The sequence below is a fragment of the Periophthalmus magnuspinnatus genome, chromosome 11 (genome assembly GCF_009829125.3).
Source record: "Periophthalmus magnuspinnatus isolate fPerMag1 chromosome 11, fPerMag1.2.pri, whole genome shotgun sequence".
NCBI classification, from domain to species: Eukaryota; Metazoa; Chordata; class Actinopteri; order Gobiiformes; family Gobiidae; genus Periophthalmus; species Periophthalmus magnuspinnatus.
In genome coordinates this window covers 29,186,847-29,206,340 of record NC_047136.2, presented here as the reverse complement: position 1 = coordinate 29,206,340, position 19,494 = coordinate 29,186,847, and the positions used below count along the sequence as shown (strand labels likewise).

The 19,494-nt window shown below is 43.7% G+C and overlaps 2 protein-coding genes across 3 annotated transcripts in view; both read right to left on the bottom strand.

The window, feature by feature from the left end:
• Positions 1–2,028, bottom strand: part of LOC117378964 (zinc fingers and homeoboxes protein 2) — a 47,814-nt gene extending 45,786 nt beyond the window's left edge. For both annotated transcript variants that reach the window (XM_055225120.1, XM_033975670.2), the window contains exon 1: positions 1,846–2,028. The gene's annotated coding sequence lies outside the window, so the exon portion shown is untranslated. The remainder of the gene's footprint in view (positions 1–1,845) is intronic.
• The window catches only part of LOC117378631 (proteasome subunit beta type-7-like), a 273,780-nt gene that overhangs the window by 179,388 nt on the left and 74,898 nt on the right, over positions 1–19,494 (bottom strand). The gene's annotated exons all lie outside the window — the stretch shown is intronic.

Sequence of the window (19,494 nt, the reverse complement as noted above, 5' to 3'; positions counted from 1 at the left end):
CACCACAACATCTGGGAGGGCATCTGACACACCACAACATCTGCAAATTAGCTAAAGACATTTGAGCAGCCCCCTTCTCAATCTAACACTACAGGAATACAAGAGGACGGGAGGGCATCTGACACACGGGAATACAGGAGGATGGGAGGGCATCTGACACACAGGGATACAGGAGGATGGGAGAGCCTCTGACACACAGCAGCTTCATAATATTTTGGGGGAGGCACTTTTAAGTTTTGGGATTTTGCTGCAACATCGACTTTTATTTGTAAATGTTCCATACAGGTCAGAGAATAGGGAATTTATTCAAACCTATGCATTTAAATTGAAAATGTAAAATGTGAAATTGTATTTTTACCAAAGCTACGTTTTAACCACAACAGAATTTAGACATTTTCTGCCGGAAAGATTTTACTTTTTAGATTTGACTGAACCAGTAGCGTGGCCACATCATGTTTCACCTGTGTCCTCAGTCTGGGATAAGCAGGGCCACATTTCAGGAATATTATATATTAAATAATTATGAAAAAAGCATTTGGTACCACAATATATTTTAGATATTTATGTAACAAATTTTAATATTCTAATCTAACCCCCCAGCCCCCCCTCCCAAAAAAAAAATTACCAAAAAAAAAAACCAAAAAAAAAAAACGGTTGAGAGACTGCGCCTCCGCCACAAGCACCCGGGTACACCCGGGTACAGTCGGATACAGTACATACAGTACACACAGTACCGGGGGAAACGTGTCTCTGTCACTGCGCGTTACGCGCGTCGCGTTCACGGCGCTGAGGCTGATCAATAGTCTCCAGGACGCACGACCCAGTTCCAAGGGTACGGAGAGTGCGTGAGAGTACGGGGCGTGCATGAGAGTGTACGGCAGACCGTGGGTGCAAGGTGCCGCAGGGGGGTGAATTTAACTTAAATGAAAATAAACAGTAGATTTGTGTAACTTGATCGCTGGATTTGTTTGCAAACAGCGCGTTTAGAGGCTGTGCCATGTGGAGAACAGCACGGATCAGCGCGTCTGGAAAAAGAAGACACTTACGGATAAAAATTCAACGAAAATAAACGTTTAAATACAGAATAACACGTAAAACATGCGGGTTGTGTGTTTGTGCCTCAGTGGAAGCGGTGAAAGCGGAGCAGAGGCGCTGTTTGTCTGAGGAGGCTGGAGGCTCACCTCAGATGACCCAGCGCCAGCGAGAGACCGACTGTCTGCGGCACTCAGCCCCGTGTGAAGCTCACCTCCAGCGGGCACACATCCACTGCAGCTCACCGTGCACCACTGGCCCCGTGTGGGGCGAGCAGCGCCGACAGACACTTGCGGGGTCGGGCTGTAGCGGGTCCAGAGCCGCGGAGGAAGGAACATGACAGCGGAGCCCACCAAAACAAACGCCGACATGAGCGCGCTGAGAGCGGGCACAGGCTAAAGCTACAGCCGTCATTAGCGGCTAAAGGCTAACGGCTAGCTCCGGGAAAAGTTCAAACACTGTGATAAAAACCTGTCAAAAACTTAGGACAATTTGTTTCCGTGAAATCTAACCCACAAGTGTCTGAGCGCGGAGAGAAATATGAGCTTTAGCGGTTTGTGGAGCTGCGGAGGAAGCGCTCCGGGGCAGCGGTGATCCCCGCTCTCTCTGCCCCGACAGTGATGCAGGGGGGCGGCAGGGGCAACGGCACATCCCGCCGGACTGCCCGACACATTCAGCCGCGGAGACAAACACACACCCGGGCGCACACACACACAGTCCCGGGCCAGACAGCTGCGTACAAGCCGCGTCTCCACTCCGCTCCACCGCGGGGAACACACTGCTTGGAAAGGGCAAGTCTCAGCGGGCTCCTACCTGTGCAGAGGCGGGCTGCAGTTGGGCTGGGTCCCGCGGGTGCTCCGGTGCCGTGCAGGGTGCAGAGAAGACCGCAGCATAGCGAACCCACAGACGGAGCGAAAGGAGCTGAGAGGAGAGCGCTCACGGGGGGGACCGAAACGGATACCACATGATCTTTTACGTCACCGGACATTTGCATAGAATCCCAAATGTTCCACGGGCCGCAGGTGAAGAGGGAGCACCGGAGAGACAGCGGGGTAGAGGGGAGGAGGAGGAGGGGAGGAGAGAGGAGAGAGAGCGGGGAGGAAAGGAGGAGAGGTTGAGAGAACGATGGGAGAGAGTAGGGAGAGGGGGGAGGAGAGACCCGGGACGGAAGCAGGGAGACAAGAGGAGGAGAGACGGGGAAGAGGAGAGCAGGAGAGGAGGAAAGAACGGGGAGGGAGCGGGGAGAGCGGGGAGGAGAGACCCGCGGATAGAGCAGGGGGAGCGGGGGAGGAGAGAGGGAGAGCCCGGGAGGAGAGTAGCACAGATCAGGGTGTCCACATTAAGAGTAGTAAAAGTTGAACAGTGACAATGTGAGGGCCAAATCCAGGCCTGGGATGGAGGTGACAGATGGAGCTTTTACGGGTTTAAAATAAAGGCAGAGGACTCTTTATGAGGCTAAGTCTCACCTCAAAGTCCACACCAAGGTCTGGACTTACAACTCAAAAAGTCTTTTATTTTTGTTCATTCCTCTGACTTTTGCTTTCACACTACCTCCCTCCTTTCCCTGGGCTGTCTTTATGTCCCTCGCGCTGTCTTTATGTCCCTGGGCTGTCTTTATGTCCCTGGGTTGTATTTATATCCCTCACGCTGTCTTTATGTCCCTGGGCTGTCCTTATGTCCCTGGGCTGTCTTTATGTCCCTGGGCTGTCTTTATGTCCCTGGGCTGTCTTTATGTTCCTGGGCTGTCTTTATGTCCCTCCCGCTGTCTTTATGTTCCTGGGTTGTCTTTATGTTCCTGGGCTGTCTTTATGTCCCTGGGTTGTCTTTATGTTCCTGTGCTGTCTTTATGTCCCTGGGTTGTCTCTACTGTGGACATGACAACGGGAGCGCGCCTCATGAACGCGGAACATAGAGGAGCTGCAAAGTTTTTTTCTTTGTTTTGGGAAGTAAACAGAAACAAGACGAGGCTTGGGCTTGACGATGATTAGCTAAACAACAGATGGACATGAAAAAAGACCAATCAGAGGCAGTGGTGGGCGGGCGTATAGAGTTATCTGACATTTTGTTGGTTTAGCGCTCGCACGCGGTTTATACGAGCACATGTGGCGATACAAGTGCGATATATGGATTTATTTTATGTATACGCGCTGTGATTAGATTTAAAGCAGATCACAGCACTGGAAGTACAGTGCATCCTCTTCTGTTACTGAACAGGAGCTGTCTGCACCCGGCCCGGAGCACTCACATCTGGACTATGGACCAAATCAAACCAGAGAGTCCGAAAGTCCAAACCAAAGGCTGAAAGTGTGAAAACACCCTTAAGAGTGCAGCCACCCCCAGGCTGTGATGTCATCATATAGCTCTGCTTATTTATGTGGCGTAGCAGTGTTTCCCCTTTAGCTAGGAAAATAAATCCAGGCAATAATAATAACAACAACAACAACAACAACAACAACAACAACAACAACAACAACAACAACAATAATAATAATAATAATAATAATAATAATAATAATAATAATTATTATTATTATTATTATTATTATTATTATTATTATTATTATTATTATTATTATTATCTTAAACTGTGAGTTTATAGAGTAAATTAGATTGTGGAGTAGAGAGGGTTAAACAGGAGACGAAGCTTCCAAACTTCAGTGTCTGGCCACAGTCCCACTGATGCCGAGCGCGGGTTTGCGGTGAGTTTAGGAGCTGTTCTTTCACTTTTTGCTTATCTCATGTCTCCTCTCCGCGCACAGGACAGGGCCTGCAAACATAAACCGTGCGTGTGCGCGTACATGAGCTCTGGCCCTCCTCCTCCAGGACCAAAGTCTCAAACGCTCCGTGCTCTCACTCGCACGAGACATACGCGCTTTAGAGGCTGTACTCGCGCACGCTTTGACAGGGCGAGTGTGAGCGCGCCTAAGACACCAAACAACGAAGTGATCCCAGAGCTTCAAATGATCCACAGACCAATCCAACTCTACCAGACAAATGTGGAAAACTTGGACATTCTTTTGTGAATTTTACTTTTCTTAAAAACTCACTGCGCGCTCACAGAAATGTTGCTACACACAGGGCCATGAACAGAGGCGCGCTCACGAGTCAGGACATGAACCCACAGCAGTCACGTGGATGCGTGATGCTCAGCGCCGTGCACGAGCCTCAGAGACGCGCATAAGCCCCTCGGGTGGGGTCAACTCGGGTCAGGGCGCAGACACGTGGCTTTTTATGGAGGGAGTTTCTCAGACCGCAACGTGCAACATGTGTGTGTCAGATGCCCTCCCACCATCCTGTATCCCTGTATGTCAGATGCCCTCCCATCCTCCTGTATTCCTGTGTGTCAGATGCCCTCCCATCCTCCTGTATCCCTGTCTGTTGTTGAGGGCAGGTCAAATGTTCATTTGTAGACGTTGTGGTGTGTCAGATGCCCTCCCAGATGTTGTGGTGTGGATGGATAAATACAGCGGGAGAATGGACCTTGTCACTGATAGAAATAGTCAGGGGGAAAAGAAAACATTTGTGGATTTGACTTTTGGAGATTTTTGATGAAAATCCCAGAGAATCAGACCGAATCCTGAGACATTTCCCAAAAAACAAATGAAGACGTTGACTTCTAGAGCTTTTATCCGCATCTTTATTCTTCTCTAAACGCAGTGGCGCGCGGGTGTGTGTGCGTCCGCGTGCAGGGTTCAGCTCACACTCGGTCTGGTGGCGCCTCCTACAGGGCACACGGAGAACTGCAACAGAGGTGTCCTCACGTGACCTCTTCATCCAAGAAGACTCACCGGGGAGATTAGATTTAATTTGTTTCTTACAGTATAATTGGTTTAAATAAAAGGTGTTATATTTTGGCGCCAGTTAAAGGTGCTCTATAAGTTTTCTGGTGGATGCTCTGAAACCGTCTTGTCTCTACAGTATGGCATGTACATCAGCCCAAGTATTTTTTACCTATAAAACCAAACATCCTTGTGCAAAAGTGACAAAAAATGTCGTTGCGTCCTAAGACAAGACACTCGCTTCCGTCAGTCTGTCCCAGGGCAGCTGTGACTAGTGTCACTCCAGAGTGTGGAGTGAATGAGTAAAGCAAAAAACTAAAGTGCTCTATGCATCTGATGCATTATTTAAAAAAATAAATTACAATGTAATTTAATAAAAAATAATTAATCTGTCGTTATAATGTAATACTGTGGAAAATTCCAGGCAAAGCAGTAATATCTCCATGAGACAGGCAGGTGGCGAACCGTCCACCCGGGAGAGTGCACCTATAAAACACTAGTTTTGTACTGGTTGTGATGCACTTTATGGGCCAGGCTGCGTTTATCACTACAGTCACACGCACCACGTTTATACTAAAGCAAAGAAGGTGGAGTGTCCTGCCCCAGGACACAAAACAAGTACTGCGCCTGTCAGAGCTGGGATCAAAGTACAGACCTGAGCCGACTCACCCCAGTAGCAGCAATAGTAGTTGTAGTAACAGTAGCTGTAGTAATAATTTGCTGTAGTAATAGCATTTGTAGTAATAGTAGTTGTAGTTATAGCAGTTGTAGTAATAGTAGTTGTAGTAATAGTAGCTGTAGTAATAGTTTGCTGTATTAATAGCAGTTGTAGTAATAGTAGTTGTAGTAGTAGTAATGTTGTAATAATAGCTGAAGCAATAGCAGCTGTAGTAATAGCAGTTGTAGTAACAGTAGCTGTAGTAACAGTAGTTGTAGTAATAGTAGCTGTAGTAATAGCAGTTGTAGTAATAGTTGTAGTAGTAGTAGCTGCAGTAATAGTAGCTGTAGCAATAGTTTGCTGTAGTAATAGCTGTTGTAGTAATAGTAGTTGTAGTAATAGTTTGCTGTAATAAAAGCAGTTGTAGTAATAGTTGTTGTAGTAGTAGTAACTGTAGTAATAGTTTGCTGTATTAATAGCAGTTGTAGTAATAGTAGTTGTACTAGTAGTAATTTATTAATAATAGCTGAAGCTGTTGTAATAACAGTTGTAGTAACAGTAGCTGTAGTAACAGTAGTTGTAGTAATAGTAGCTGTAGTAATAGCAGTTGTATTAATAGCAGTTGTAGTAATAGTAGCTGTAGTAGCAGTAGCTGTAGTAATAGTAGCTGTAGTAATAGCAGTTATAGTAACAGTGGCTGTAGTAATAGCAGTTGGAGTGACAATAGCTGTAGTAACAGTAGCTGTAGTAATAGTAGCTGTAGTAATAGCAGTTGTAGTAACAGTAGCTGTAGTAACAGTAGTTGTAGTAATAGTAGCTGTAGTAATAGCAGTTGTAGTAATAGTTGCTGTAGTAACAGTAGTTGTTGTAATCTTAGCTGTAGTAACAGCAGTTGTTGTAAAAGTAGCTGTAGTAATAGTTTGCTGTAGTAATAGCAGTTGTAGTAATAGTAGCTGTAGTAATAGCAATAGTAGTAATAGTAGTTGTATTAACAGCAGCTGTAGTAATAGCAGTTGTACTAATAGTAGCTGTAGTAATAGCATTTGTAGTAATAGTAGTTGTGGTAATAGCAGTTGTAGTAATAGTAGTTGTAGTATTAGTAGCTGTAGTAATAGTAGCTGTAGTAATAGCAGCTGTAGTAATAGTAGCTATAGTAATAGTAGCTGTAGTAATAGTAGCTGTAGTAATAGTAGCTGTAGTAACAGTAGCTGTAGTAACAGTAGCTATAGTAATAGTAGCTGTAGTAATAGTAGCTGTAGATAGATAGATAGATAGATAGATAGATAGATAGATAGATAGATAGATAGATAGATAGATAGATAGATAGATAGATAGATAGATAGATAGATAGATAGATAGATAGATAGATAAATACTTTATTAATCCCCAGCCAGGGAAATTCACCTGTCCAGCAGCAAAACCGAGACATAGCTATAGTAATAGTAGCTATAGTAATAGTAGCTGTAGTAATAGTAGCTGTAGTAATAGTAGCTGTAGTAACAGTAGCTGTAGTAATGGTAGCAGTAGTAATAGTGGTTGTAGCAATAGCTCTCTCAAGGGGGAGTCATTTAGTGCAGGGAGCAAAGGGATGGGAGACTCAGAACGGCAAAAACGAAACGTATAAAACATGTGAATATGTTGGGGTTTTTTTTGTCAATTATAGCATTTTTAAAGCAATATATGGTAATATGGTGATTTAAAATATGTGATGTGTTAGCAGTTAATAGCCCATACACGTAATATACACCCTCTTTAAATCAGCACCATCATCATTACACCACAGAGTTTCCCAAGGCTCTGTCTTAGGTTCACTTATGCTTCTTATCCACATTCTCCCACTTGACAATATATCTGTCTACAAAACCCGGTTCCACCTGTCCCACTGCACTCACTGATGTCTGCAGGCCATCACAGCACCAATAAACACACTCAACGATATAAGAGTAAAATACTCCTTATTGGCTCCAAAGCACATCTGTTGAAGTCCCCACATCTTGGCGGTTTGGTCCCATCTCTTTAATGAATGTGCTGCTCTAACATCTCACCAAAACTCTCACCAAACTCACGCGCCAATGTTGCCGGGCAGAGCATCTCTGGCTGCAGCCAATCAGCACAAGTTTGGAACACCGCTTAGCAACCAAAGTTTACTCCTGCACCTGTGAAACTAATCAGAGCTGCCGGGACCAGGACTGAACCAGGACTAAACAAGGACTGAACCAGGACTGAAGCAGGACTGAACCAGGACTGAACCAGGACTGAAGCAGGACTGAAGCAGAACTGAACCAGGACTGAACCAGAACTGAACCAGGACTAAACCAAGACTACACCAGGAACAAAGCAAGACTACACCAGGACTAAACCAGGACTAAACCAGGACTGAACCAGAACTGAACCAGGAGTGAACCACGACTGAACCAGAACTGAACCAGAACTGAACCAGAACTGAACCAGAACTGAACCAGAACTAAACCAGGACTGAACCAGGAACAAAGCAGGACCACACCAGGACTAAACCAGGACTAAACCAGGACTGACCGAGGACTGAACGAGGACTGAACCAGAACTGAACCAGAACTGAACCAGGACTGAACCAGAACTGAACCAGGACTAAACCAGGACTAAAGCAGGACTAAACCAGGACTGAACTAGGACTGGACCAGGACTAAACCAGGACTACACCAGGTCTACACCAGGACTAAACCAGGACTGGACCAGGACTAAACCAGGACTGAACCAGGTCTGAACCAGGACTGAACCAGGACTGAACCAGGACTAAACCAAAACTATACCAGGACTGAACTAGGACTGAACCAGGACTAAACCAGGATTAAACCAGAACTGAAACAGGAATGAACCAGGTCTAAACCAGGACTGACCCAGGACTAAACCAGGACTAAAGCAGAACTAAACCAGGACTAAACCAAGTCTTAACCAGGACTGAAGCAGGTCTAAACCAGGACTGAACCAGGACTGAGCTACAGCTGAATCAGAATTATTGATAAGAACTCAAACATTAAATAAAAAATCAATAAATATATATATTTTTAAAAAGAGAGACTGCATTAATTTGATTTATTTTTAGTAGAGGCTCATTGAATAAAAAATTACTTCTGATTGGATCATATTGTAACTTGTATAATGTATAATAAAACTATGTCAAAGTTTATGCAAAAACAGTGTTTAAGATCTTTTAACCATGGTATAATTGTTTTTGCCATCTCCTTTACCCACTTGTATTTGAGTGATATAGGCCAATGTTTAATCTTTATTCTTCAAGACACCATTGATCTGAAAATTCCTGACTGTGTGCTGTGTTAGGATTTAAACTCCTCACCTTGTGTAGTGCAAAAAAAAGTGTTAAAATGCATTCACTGAAAAATGGCTAGTGATTTCTTAAACACCAACACATTTCAGCCTTTCTGCACCTTCTACAGGACATAGATATAAATGAGCCCTAGAGAAGGCCCAGGATAAAACTCTTACTATTGCAACTGAAAAGACTCACGTAGCATTCCAGTCGCATGCTTTGAAGCAGTGAGGCCCACGCTGACCACCTCACCACCTGACCACCACACCACGTCACCACTTCACTATCTTACCACCTCACCATCTGACCACCTGACCACCTCACCACCTGACCACCTCACCATCTGACCACCTGACCACCTCAGCACCTGACCACCTGTCCACCCGACCAACTCACCACCTGACCACCTTAGCAACTGACCACCTCACCATCTGACCACCTGAACACTGACCACTTGAGCATAACAACATCTAACAACAACGTCTGCAGAGAAGCATCTACACACGTGCAGGTAAAATGTCTCTGTCTACACACACACCCACACACACACACACACATGTGCATGCAGGCGCACACGCGCACACACACAGGCACACAAGCACAGGTGAAGTATCCACACACAGACACATACACAAACGCACGCACACGCATGCACACACACGCACACATGTGCAGGTGAAGTGTTTCTGTCCACACACACACACACACTACAGAAACACACATGCACACACACACACACACACACCCACACACGTGCTTGCATGCACTCACACACTCAAACACACACACACACCCACATGCACTCACTCACACACACACACACACATGTACAGGTGAAGTTTTCCTGTCCTCACACACACACACACACACCCCCACACCCACACCCACACCCCCCCCCCACACACACACACATTTTCACATGTTCACTGGGAAAAATAGACTCTTGTGGATTCTTTCTGCAAATCCACTCCTCACCCAGGCTGTATTCAGGAAAGTCTCTCGTGATGTCACCAAGTACAAGTAGTTGCAGAAGCCAATGAAGGCAGCACAAATTCAGATGTACACATATATTACCACAAAGCTGCAAATTGACCTAGTTTGGACTATAATAGTGTCTCTAAATACCTTTGTTTCACAGATCAGGGGACAGGAATAGGTGAAGGTCCAAACTCTGAGGTAATACACTTTAACATGTGCACAAACATTTGAAAAATGACGTCAAACAGCTAAACATGCTAAAAGAGGAGCAAAACCCCTTTCTCACAGAGAAGCTGTTTAGCAGGTGCTCAGTTCCGCAGTCTGAGCACAGCTGTTTTAAAGAACCTGGCAACACAAAGACATGTCTCAGTGTGTTGATAAAACATGGCACACACTATTTTCACCTTTGTTTTCATCTGGCTGTTATGGCTGAGGTAAATTTATTTGTGTCTTTCCAATTCCCATGTTGCTCCCAGCCAGTCCCCTTGGTCCCACTGAAACCTGGGCTGCTCTCTGGTCTGGATCCTGGTTTAGTCCAGGTTTAGCCCTGGTCTAGTCCTGGTCTAGTCCCAGTCTTGTCCTTGTTTAGTCTATTGTTTAACTACTTACCCACAACAAATAAAGTACATCAAATATAAAGATAATTTAGCAAGGACCACACGAGCCACTAGAGGTGATCTATGACCAGTGTGGTGTTTAAATTTATGGTAGACTAAGTGTCTCTGTAAACCCTCAGTCGCCCAGGTCTGTTTAAAGTTTAAATCTGTCAACTGGACAAATCGTTGTATGAGTGAAAATGTTTCGCTGCTCATCCAAGTCGCTTCTTCAGTTCTGGTCAGAATGCTGGTGGCCACTGACTTATATCTATCTGAGGGGAGGGGCTAACCACACTGAAGCTGTAAACAGCTATTGTCTCCAGTTTCAGCTGAAACTACCCTATCCAGCCTTTAACAACCCTGCTATTGTTCTCATTGTTCTGAGTCTGAGGATGGAGTTATGGATGGGGGAGAGATTATGTCTCAGGCCTCCATTTCTGTTTAAGGAAGGATTCTCTTTCCTAACAAAAATAGCTTCTTTAACTTCCCTCTCAAACCATTTCTTTTCTCTGGCTAAGATCTGAACTACACTATCTTTAAAGGAGTGGTTAGTGGCTTTGAGATGGAGATGTATGACAGGCTGGGGTCCACAGGAACTCTCACGCTGGTGTTGGTACATTCTCTTATGGAGTGGCTGTTTAGTTTCTCCAATGTAACACTCACTGCACTCTTCACTACACTGAATGGACTAGACCACATTACTTTGTTTATGGCTCGGGGTATTGTCTTTTGGGTGAACCAGTTTTTGTCTTAAAGTGTTTGTGGATTTGAAAAAGACAGGAATCTCAAACTGTCTGAAAATTCTCTGAAGTTTTTCAAACACACCATACTTGGAGTGATCCATACTCTGACAACACAGAGCTCAAGTGGTGCCCACAAACACAAACAGATTTAAACTTTGTCTTTTGCTATGGTAGACTAACTGCAAAACTAAACAAAACAAATCTGGGATAGTTATGTCTAGTTGTTTAGTTGAATATTGAAAAATTATAGGAAATGAACAAATGAGATTAATAGGACAAGGGCTCACTCTGTCACACCAAACATGCACTCATCTAAAGTGGCTGTGATTTTAACTTTTTTATAGAGACATATTTGCATGTATGGACAAAATATGAAGGGTATGGGTATAAAATGTCTTGAATGGGTGGCCAAACTGACTGAAATAATGGGGACTGTGCAATGAATAGAATGAATACAATATTTTGTATGGTGCAATAATGGGAACTGTGCAATGAGTGTTATGTGCAATAATGGGAACTGTGCAATGAGTGTTATGTGCACTAAGGAATCATGATCAGTAAACATGAACAAAGTATTCAGACTTGGTTGGAATGTAACCAAGCCCTGACCCAACAAGTCACTTGGTTGACTAACCAGGTTTCTGTTTTGCTCACTCTCCAGTCTTTAGCCTCTGCTGCAAGAACCCTCACTCCTGGATCAACCTCTTCTGCTCATCTGGAGTCTAGATGCATGGACCCTAGTCAGGTCAGCCTAGCCACTGCCGTGCTAAGATCCGTTATGTGTGTGGATTATTGAAATGGAGACCACTTCAGTAGGCTGAGGCAAAATTTTCTAACTTCTCTTTTGACCAAGTGATTTATGATGAGTTTGTGGGGGAACTTAAACCATCCAGACTATCAAACTGGTGGCTCTTTCCACCTGTTAAGTCTCTTAAAAGGTGCAAGATCAGTCGCAGACTATACCATTGAATTTTGGACACTGGCTACAGAACTCAGTGTTTGTGTGTGTGAATAATTTGGTATGGAAGTGTGTGTGTGAGTTGAATGTTTTTAGAAATGTCATATTTGGATGTGAGATGTGTTGTATTTGATATATGTATCATAGATTTACGGGTTTCTCATCCATCTACACCAAACTTATTTTTATTAAACATCAGCCTGTCCAGGGACTACAGGTGGAAATTAGTATTTATGCTATAACCTGGCACCATACATCTTTCCGGTTTTTAAGGTCAATGTAATGTCGTGCACTGTCCCTGTTTCAGATAAAAGCTTACCATACCATACCATACCATGTTAATTGGACCAACAACACACTTAAAGCTGTTTTTGTCAAAAGGCTAAGTGATAAGTAAAGGATGAACTAATTTCTCGTGACCCTGCTGACCTTAAATGTCTGATTTCCCTAGCTAATTGTATTGACAACTGTCTGCAAAATCATCAAAGAGAGAAATGCCTTTTTTCCTCCAATGCTGTACGCCGCCCAGTTCCTCCACTGCAACCCAACCTCCTTCCGTATCCCTTTCAGGGGAGCCTATGCAATTGGGCCGAACAGGTCTTACTCCGGAGGAGCATCATCAACGTTGCCAGGTGGGTGAATGCCTGTACTATGAAAAGAAAGGTCATGTTCTAGCTACCGGTCCAGTTAACCGAAAAAGGTCATGCTCATCAGTAGGTCTGGGAGTACTGATGGGCCAAAACCCTGTCCCAGGTAAAAAGAACAGTAGACTTCACATTGATGCCACTCTGTGCTATAAAACACTGACTCTACCCATTCAAGCTCTTATTGACTCCGGTCCTGAGGAAGACTTTTTAGACCAACAAGTGACTGAGCAGTCTGGGTTAAGTTTGGAACCACTAGAAAGGCCACTGACAGCCCTACCTCTGAATGGGAGACCACTTGCCAAGGTTAACACATGCCACTGAAGTACTGGAATGGGTCTACTTTTCACAATTTTCATGCCATCCTGGAGTCAACCGAACACTCTCTCTCCTGAAATGCTACTTCTGGTGGCCAACAGCTGACAAAGAAACTAAAGCCTTTGTTTTGGCCTGCCAGGTTTGTGCCGGGGCCAAGCCTTCCACTTGTTGCACTCTGGTCTGCTCCAACCTCTTCCTGTTCCAAAACGCCCATGGTCATTAATTGCAGTGGTCTGTGCTGCACTGAGTTGTGCCCTCAAACCCCTTTACCTGGAGCGACTTTCTTCCCTGGTTCCACCAGTCATGATGACATAGCCCTGGTCTAGTTCCTTTCTAGTTCTGGTCTAGGCCTTGTTTACTCCTGGCCTAGTCCTTATCTAGTCCTGGTCTAGTCCTAGTCAAGTCCTAGTCTAGTCCTGGTCTAGTTCTGGTTTAGTCCTGGTTTAATCCTGGTTTAGTTGGGGTCTTGGCCCTTGTTTAGTTTTGGTTTAGACCTGGTCTGGGTATGGATAAAGTAAATATGTTTGTCTTTCCAAGTCCACGTCGGTCCCAACTAGTCCTCTTCGTCCCACTAAAGTCTGGTCTCTGATTGGGTCTCTGGTCTGGTCTCTGATCTGGGCTCTAATCTGGTCTCTGGTCTGGTCCCTGGTCTCATCCTTGGTCTGGTCTCTGGTGTGGTCTTTGGTCTGGTCTCTGGTCTGATCTTTGGTTTAGTGCTTAGTGTGGTCTCTGGTCTGGTCTCTGGTCCGGTCTCTGGTCTGGTCTCTGGTCTGGTCCCTGGTCTAGTCCTTGGTCTGGTCCTTTGTCTAGGTCTTGCTCTGGTGTATGATTTGGTCTCTGGTCTTGTCTCTGGCCTGGTCCATGGTCTAGTTCTTGGTCTGGTCTCTGGTATGGTCTTTGGTCTGGTCTCTGGTCCAGTCCATGATCTAGTTCTTGGTCTAGTCTCTGGTCTAGTCCTTGGTCTGGTCTCTGGTCTAGTCCTTGGTCTGGTCTTGAGTCTGGTTTCTGATGTGCTCTCTGGTTTGGTCTCTAGTCTGGTCTCTGGTCTAGTCCTTGGTCTGGTCTCTGGTCTAGTCCCTGGTCTAGTCCTTGGTCTGGTCTTTGGTCTGACCTTTGGTCTGGTCTTAGGTCTGGTCTCTGGTCTGGTCTCTGGTCTAATCCTTGGTCTGGTCTCTGGTGTGGTCTCTGGTCTCTGAAGTAATGTTGTTTTTCTGATTTAACAAGGTCCTTGGAGGATCCGGACTTTCCTTAAAGTGGCCTTAGATCCCAGTCCATCCTCCTTTAGCGCTTTGTCTCTCCCTCCTTTTCTCCCTCCTTCTCTCGCTCTCATCTGTACACAATGAAACGATTACACTTTGGTATTTTACTTTTTACCTGTATTTGTCTAAGGTTAATTTTTTTCCAAAAATGTAAGCTCATAGTGGTCCATGGCATATACTAGTCTGTGTGGCCTTATACTTGTTCTGATACAGCTCAAGATGAAGTTATTTAATGTTATAATTCAAGGTCTTATGTGAAATGACGTGCTGTGGTTCATAGCTTAAAAACGATGTTGTTCCAAGTTTAAACTTTATTTCAGTCTAACCATATTTTTCAGAACCATGTTTTAACAAAAGCTCTGTTAGATTTTAATTCAACTGCAAATCAAAGGAATTACAAATATTTAGTTTTCACAGCCATTTCATTACATCTAACTAGACCAGGACTAGATCAGGAATGAACTAGAATTAGACCAGGACTAAACCAGAACTAAACCAGGACTAGACCAGGACTAGACCAGGACTGGACCAGGACTAGACCAGGACTAGACTAGTACTAGACAAAGACTAAACCAGGACTTTTCAGAATGATATATTAACAAAAGCTCTGTTAGAATTTAATGTCAGGAATTGTAAATATTTATTCATATATTAATTACATGTATCCTTGCATTTAGAGGGTATGATATGCTCTCAGTGCTTCTTACCTAATCACAAAAGGACAATCAGGACTAGACCAGGTCCAAACCAGGATTAAACCAGGACTAAACAAGGACTAGAACAGAACAAGAACTAGACTTTTCAGAACCACATAATCATAAAGCTCTTTCAGATTAATCTAAGGAATTGCAAGCTCAAAACCATTTATTTACACAACTTTATTGAGAGGGTCTTAACGCTTCTAACTTAGTCACAACAGGGCAAGTTTGAACGTATTTTTCGATTCACAATTTCATAACTTTTTCTCTGCAGTATTTTTAACTTTAGTTTTTAACATGTTTCATTGTGTTTAAGAGTTTAAATATTTTACACTTCATCTTTGTTATAGGTTTAGTTCAATGTAGTATTGTCATGACACTAAAATTTCAAACTCAATTTCGGTACTAAGGAATAGATTTGATACAGATTCTGACACCACAATGATAATAAAAAATAATCTATATTTAGGCAATACAATGTGATTTTCCACATTAAATGTTGTACTTTGTGTTCTATTCCATGTGTGTTATATGTGTGTAATCCTTCGGTGTGCAGTAGGTTCATAGTGGTCCATGGGTGTATACTAGTCTATGTGTCTTATACTTGAAAGATATAGCTCAAGATCATTCTATTCAGGAAAGATTGATTTCTGTCCTGTGAATGGGACATTTTTAGTATCGATACCTCAAATGAGAACTAGTTTCAATACTAGTTATAGTATTGATTAGTATCTGATTTTCCATACTTTTTACAACCCTAATTTAGTGAAAACTAGAATACAGCTTTGTGGAGCATTTTAAGCAGTTTGTTCAAATGTTTTGTTTCACTAAATATAGAATTTTGGAGCCCGAAAGATGAGCTACTTTTCTCTTGTTATTTCATTTACTGTGCCACTGTTTTTAGGAGAAGTAATAACATATTAAGATTTGGTCATTGCAAAAACAATAGAGTTATGAATCAAAACTGACAGAAGGGACTTGTTTGTTCTGTTTTATTTTAAAACCTATACACAATTGTTAAGTACTTGTAGACTGGTTCAAGTCTTTAAATTTAAACCATGTTTAGTGTTTTACTTCTCACCAAATTCTTCAAAAACATTTCTTTTGACAAATTTGTGATTTTTCAGACAATTTGTGACATTTTTATAGCTTACTTTATTACATATATATTTGTAACGTCTGCTAAAAAAAATACATGTTTGTACAGTTTAATTTAGTCTTTATTTGAAGGGACAATGCACACAGACATTAAGCTCGTAAAAAACAGATGTCCTGCAGCAAATCAGAGCTAAAGCATTTCTATCTGTAGTCCCTGATTTACACAGATACATTGCACAGTTACAGTCACTGTCCACTCTTTTAGACTTTTACAAAATTTTAACAAAATCAGAAATGCTGAGATGAATGATAGTAAGTAATGCCTTCAAATACTGTATAAATAAGTGATTGTGTGAATCATAGTGATTGTGACAGTTGCATAGTGATATAATACTGCAATGGTTTTTATGCACTTTATGGTCCATGTCTTTCTCCTACAGCTCACTATCGTCATTTATTTCTAAGGGAAGCAAAGAAGCACACATTTAAACTGTGTTTTCATTGTCTAAAGCAATTTCTGTGAATCTTTTGGATTTATCATCAGACACTCCACAGCAATTTACTGTAACACATACAGAGTGATACTGTCAGTTACACTTGATCACAAAGGATCCTGGTCAGGAGGACCTATCTGGACCTTCTCCAGCCCTGGTCTTGGTCCCAACCCTGATCTGTTCACGAACGTCTTTCCCCTGGTGCTGAAGATGAACTCCTCCTCTTCATCATCGTTGGTCTTGTTGGGTTTTGAGCAGCTACTGCCAGTGCGCTGGCTGCTGTTATTGCTGCTTCTGTTCGTGTGGCTCTTTGTGCTTCTGAGTGATTCTCTTGTGATCTTTGTCATTGTTACCCGGCGTGTTCTGCACAGACCCATGTTCATCTTCATTGCTGCCGTTCTCTCAAACTCACTCATGGCCAGCAGCATCATCTATCCCCAGCTCCTGCGAGACTTGGGCCAGATGGGTCTAAGACCTGGTCTAGACCTGGGTCTTGGCTCAGTCCAGGTCTCTCTTGGGGCCTGTCTAACCCAGGCTTTCCTGCTGCACACAGTGGGCAGTTCCAGCTTTATGCTGTTGGGGGCGATGGCTCTGGACAGGTACATGTCCATCACTTTTCCTCTGCGGTACACTGTGCTCATGTCTCCTTGGCGCGTGTTGTGCCTGCTGCTCTTCTGCTGGGTGTGTCCTCTGGCTCTAGTTGGCACTGCAGTTGTTCTGGCAAGCCGCCTGCCTCTGTGCGCCCACGCAGTGCACCGGATCTACTGCGACCCATACACAGTGATCAGCGTGAGCTGTCCAGGCGCCATGGCCCGGCTTACATCGGTGTACGGCCTCTTCATGGTGGTGCTAGTGCTGTTTGTTCCTGGGTCATTCGTTGTCTTTTCTTACGGCAAGATCCTGTGGGTTTGTCTGTTCCGCTCACGCTCCTTTAGCCGTAAGGCGCTGGCCACGTGTATGCCACACATCGCTGTGTTTCTCAACTTCCTGTTGAGCACAGCCTTCGACCTGTTGCACCGCCGTGTATCCACCAGCGCTGGAGCGAGCCCTGCCCTTGAGAAGCTGGGCACTGCGGCCTCCCTGTCATCTGTGATGATTCCCACTGTATTTAACCCGCTCGTGTATGGGCTCAAAGTCTCTGAGATTTACCGACAGATCACCACTCTCCTGCAGCGCTGAGCCCCGTTGAGCCCTGAAAGCAGGAGGTGCATGTGCAGGGGTCGACTGCAGGGATAGTTCCGTTGTAAATGTTCAGACCCTCTAATACTTTGTGAAAACAATAATAATAAAAACATGTAAAATACTCAGTTAAATGTTTGTTGTCTTACTTCTGGTGGTTTGGTTCTTCTCTGTGCTTCCTGCTTTTCACTGGGGGAATTTCCATCACAGACCACAGGAGCCTTTGGCTCTATTAAAATAACTGGATAGGGTATTGCTAGTGTAAAGTTTAGATTTTTCTCATAGAGCGCAATGTAATCACAAACAGCTCGTGTTCGACTAACTGGGCTTTCTATAGCTTTCACAAAGGTTGAATTTTGTGGCAATTTTTACGTATTTTCAGATCATAAATGTTGTCTTAGCTCAAAATCCGTTGAAATAAACGAGCAGGTGAGCGTGTGGTCTGTGGTCTGTGGGTGTGGTCTGCAGGTGTGGTCTGTGTGTATGGTCTGGGGGATGGGTGAGATGGAGGTGTCTGTTTCCAGCTCTTCTTGGTCACAGTGGCCAAGGAGTGTCATGTGACATTACTATTGAACGCTCTCTTACTAGATCAGACCTTAGCAACTGAGGGATTACACAGACATTACTACTGAACATATGTCTTATACCACACACGCCATATAGACCAGGGGTCGGCATCCTTTGCCACCCAAAGAGTCATTTGGACCTGGTTTCCACGGAAAAGAAAACACTGGGAGCCGCAAATACTTTTTGACATCGAAACTGAAGATAACACTGTATATATTGTTTGTTTATTTATTTATTTTACCTTTATGCTTTGTATAAACAACTATGGTATTTGCAATTTGGGGCTGTACAAAGTCACTTTCATCTTTCTGCACAACTGTAAGGTGTCATCTGTGAGGTGTGAGCGGTGTTTGTTTTTAATATAGTTCATGGTGGAAAATTTAAAAACAATAAAAAAAATTAAAAAAAACTAACTAAAGTACACTTCAATTAAATGCTTATAATTAATTTTCCCAAGGTACGCAGAGCCGCAATATAAAGATGAAAGAGCCACCCATGCTTCACAGTAGGTATGGTGTTCTTTCTATGTAACTTAGCATTCTTTCTCCTCCAAACACAAGCTGAGTTTTTACCAAAAAGTTATATTTTGGTTATATCTGACCATATGACATTCTCTCAGTCCTCTTCTAGATCATCCAAATGCTCTCTAGCAAATTTCACACAGGCCTGGACATGTACTGGCTTAAGCAGGAGGACACGTCTGACACTGCAGGATTTGAGTCCCTCACAGCGTGTTACTGATGGTAGGCTTTGTTTCTTTGGTCCCAGCTCTCTGCAGGCCATTCACTAGGTCCCCCCATGTGGTTGTGGGAGTTTTGCTCACCGTTCTTGTGATCATTTTGACCCCATGGGGTGAGATCTTGCGTGTAGCCCCAGAGATTATCAGTGGTAGAGGGAGATTATCAGTGGTCTTGTATGTCTTCCATTTTCTAATAATTGCTCCCACAGTTGATTTCTTCACACTAGCTGCTTCTTCTTTCCAGCCTGGTGCAGGTCTACATTTTTGTTTGTGGTGTCCTTTGACAGCTCTTTGGTCTTGGCCATAGTGGAGTTCGGAGTCTGACTGTTTGAGGTTGTGGACAGGTGTCTTTTATACTGATAATGACTTCAAACAGGTGCCATTAATACAGGTAATGAGAGGAGGACAGAGGAGCCTCTTAAAGAAGAAGTTACAGGTCTTTGAGAG